General features: G+C 32.5%; 1 long non-coding RNA gene across 1 annotated transcript; it reads left to right on the plus strand.

Moving 5' to 3' along the window:
* The first annotated feature begins 244 nt into the window (after positions 1 to 244).
* On the plus strand, positions 245 to 3,304 carry LOC134281505 (uncharacterized). Its single transcript, XR_009995099.1, has 4 exons — positions 245 to 414; positions 506 to 716; positions 1,637 to 1,768; positions 3,117 to 3,304. It is a non-coding gene; the product is annotated as an uncharacterized LOC134281505 (long non-coding RNA).
* Positions 3,305 to 4,035: the final 731 nt, after the last annotated feature.

Genomic DNA, 4,035 nt, shown 5'->3' on the forward strand with positions numbered 1-4,035 from the left:
GATATAAAGGAAATTCAACCACACATTTTATGCCCACAAAGTCTGAAATATGGCCTATCAGACCCCTGTACGAAGATTGTGAAATCAGACATTCGACTTGAGAATGAGCCTTATTTCAGAACTAGATGCTGTCATGAGACAGTAATACCCGCACTAAGGTGTTTGCCTCCAAATGCACACTCCTTCAAATTGGGCTTTACCAAGAAAAAAGTCAATATAATTCAATAATTTACATAATACATGGGTACATCCCACTAATTATTTTTAGAATTGGTAGGAGAAGAAAGTAGTGCAGAAAAAATTACAAGTTCCTTAATTTGCAGACTTGCATAAAAAAAATTGGGCAGATGTACTGAATTGAGCCTCACACTTGTTGATAAGGAGTATCTTTCCTACCAAAAAAGCTTGGAAAATGTAATTTATCAAGAAGATCAGCTGAATTATTTTGTGTATTATAACGCCAGTGATAATTCTGAAATTCCCCTACTTTCACTTTCGTTTTTAGAGGTCCCCGCAGACAGACGCATTTTGCCGGAAAACGAATCTGACATGCCACCTCGAGATTTTAACCAAGGAAAGACAAGTTGATGTGCTTTGATTTGAGGGGTCACTCACTTCTGAACGAAAATTAGGGACATAGCTATGAGAAGAAACGTTAACATTGTCGCCTATGGGAAAACAATTAGTGGACTGTACCCATATTAGGAAGCCCATAAGTAAGTGAAAGATGTCATAAATCTTGAATTTATTTCAAAGTTGGTGTTTTCTATTATTTTCTATTGTTCAAATTTATTAAAAAAACAATTCTTTAATTGTTGATACACATTTTTAAACAAATTGATTCATAAATAAAGTGTTTACCCCCCCCCCCCCCGAACAATCAACATGCTCATACATGTATCACCCATTGTTTACACATGTATCATGTAGATTAAATGTATCGATTTATATAATTTATTTATTCAGAATCATAGATGTATAATTTGATTAAGAAGCAATTATATAGAAGTACATGCTCCACTGTGGTTTATTTTCAATACACAAAAATTCACAAATGAGTTCGGGATCGGTATTCAATCGGGGTCAAGGTCGAAGTGAAAGTAGACTTAGCAGAAAGTTATCAAAACTGTTCAGTGCAGTGTTTAGCAGTATATAGGTGATGGGCATTTGTATTTTACACAGGAGGTAAGAGGTATACCTTAGTACAATATTTGTAAATAACAATTTAATGTTTTTGGAACATGTCGATGATCGGCACGTCACATACATGACATACATTATTTCAGATCAGTTGCGCGGTGAAGCTGGTTACAGTTGTCTGGGAGTTAAACGATGTGTGTGAACATGCACATTAACTGATTTTTCTCATATTTTTTAGCAATTGCATTACATGTATTTGTTGAATGTACAATTATTGTCAGTAAAACATGATTTTTACCTATTCTGCTGAATTAACTTAATTACCAATGTTAACAGTGTGATTTCAGGTGGGAGCAAATTAATCATTTTTTAAATTAATTAATTTCAAGTAATGGGCATAAAAGGAATATGGTAAAATTGTACGCGTTGAATGTCTGTGTGTCTGTCTGTCTGCAAATGTAATATTGTGCCATTTATTGTATTGATTTTTTTTTAGGTTAATGGTGATTGGTGCAGGAAAAACATGAGGTCCATGCAGATGGTGTTTAAAACTATTGGCCAGCAAATGCACACCCATTTGAATACATCTTGAAACAGCACCAGCAAAATGTGACAGTCAGCAAAATGTGTAAGTTAAAGTTTTCTAAAAAAAAAAAAAAAAAAAAATTCATTGAAGTGGGGGATGGGGTGGGGGTGAGGAAATTTACATATTTAATAGGTGATCAGAATGTGAAAGTATTTAGCTATAACTAATCTGTACATGCACTGCTATATATATTTTGCACTTACATAGATTTTTACTTGTTTAAGAATTTCAAATTAATTAGATCTACATCTTTGTTTTGTAAATTATGCATTATTAAGATTACACGAATATAAGAATTGAAGTTTCATGAATATTTGACAGTCGACATTATGCAATTTGTCAGGAAATTCAAAATTTTGTCTCATTTTCCTACAAATTACAAAATGGTTACCATGGAAACAAAACAACTTTAGTGGATTATTTATTTAATCCGCAAAACCACATATTTTCATTTTTTAAAGTTAATAATAGTATATAAGCAATGATTTTGTCTTATATGAAAAGTACGGGAAAAGTAATGATACACATGTATTGAGCTATCCATTATTATGATGTCATTGTGACGTCATAGATGAGTAAATTTGCATTGGTATAAAAATTGCTTTGAAACAAATGATTCTATATAGGATTATAAAGGCTTATAACTTTCTTATTCATAGACCAAATTTCATGAATGATACATCAATGGACAGGAAATAATCAGTTCGTTTTTATTTTACTACTTTCGGGGTATTTGTTAACTTCATTTTTTTGTCATTTCTGGAGAAACTATGAATTAGAGGGTGAAAAGTGGTCATATTTTGTGCGGAAATGCATTAATTTTTTAAAATAAGTGAAATTGACCCAATTAAGTGCTTAATTATGATTTGACTATATGTATTTAAAGTTATGAAGTTGATTAAGAATGGTATAAATGTGTTAACAGGCTAAAATTTGAGTTAATACTTGGGTGCCGTTTTGGCTAGATTGGAGCATTTTTTAAGGATATTACACATAGAACTGTAAATGCTGTAAAATCTTAATTAATTGTTGAATTTTCATGAAACTTGGCATGATGTCTCTACTTATGCTTTAGATTGACAAACTGTGTGAAATATTGTAAAATCAAAAAAATGCTTTTTCATATTGGGTACATCCCACTAATTATTTTTAGAATTGGTAGGAGAAGAAAGTAGTGCAGAAAAAATTACAAGTTCCTTAATTTGCAGACTTGCATAAAAAAAATTGGGCAGATGTACTGAATTGAGCCTCACACTTGTTGATAAGGAGTATCTTTCCTACCAAAAAAGCTTGGAAAATGTAATTTATCAAGAAGATCAGCTGAATTATTTTGTGTATTATAACGCCAGTGATAATTCTGAAATTCCCCTACTTTCACTTTCATTTTTAGAGGTCCCCGCAGACAGACGCATTTTGCCGGAAAACGAATCTGACATGCCACCTCGAGATTTTAACCAAGGAAAGACAAGTTGATGTGCTTTAATTTGAGGGGTCACTCACTTCTGAACGAAAATTAGAGACATACGCTATGAGAAGAAACGTTAACATTGTCGCCTATGGGAAAACAATTAGTGGACTGTACCCACATGTATTCATCAAATTGAGCATAATATTCTCAGGTGACCATGTGACCCATGGGCCTCGATCTTATAGGTATTTCATATTCATAATTCATTACCAGTCTGAAATTAAACAACAGAATTTAATTAGTGATGTAATTTAGGTTCGATAAAGGGGGGATATAAATTTTTGACCCATAATTGGAACATTTTAAATCTATTTTCTCATATAGATCAACAACAAATAATATAATTCAAATTAGTGCAAAGCCTTTTTGATGATTTTTTAAAATGTACAAACTTTTTATATTTGATTAGGCAGAAACACCTTGAAAGCTGCCATATACCCAATCAATTTAGTCAACCCCCTACCCCTCTCCCATCAACACACACACAAACACCCTATTTGCCTGTATTTGGAAATAGGCCTAGATGGCAAAGATAAGATAAAACATCTTTTGTAAATGATAATTTTGTTCTTGTACTATAAATGTATCTGAACACCTGCATCACATTGGGCTTGTGTCACGTACTCAACTTAAGTACTAGTTTTACCATAATCATTTTTAGATAGCACTGCACGTGCAGTACTAGTGTACACGTCATTGCATGTACAGTTGGAATTATTTTGTGTGTTTGTTTTTTTTTTTTTTAATTTTTTTTTATTACCCCGTCTCATGAATATGGTGATCAATAAGTTTACAGCCAAGGTTGGGGAGCCTTGGATTCTGCAAACTAATTTGAAAAAGT

This window comes from Saccostrea cucullata, unplaced genomic scaffold, assembly GCF_032062105.1.
Source record: "Saccostrea cucullata isolate Sc308-1 unplaced genomic scaffold, CSIRO_AGI_Scuc_v1 ctg841, whole genome shotgun sequence".
Classification (NCBI taxonomy): domain Eukaryota; kingdom Metazoa; phylum Mollusca; class Bivalvia; order Ostreida; family Ostreidae; genus Saccostrea; species Saccostrea cuccullata.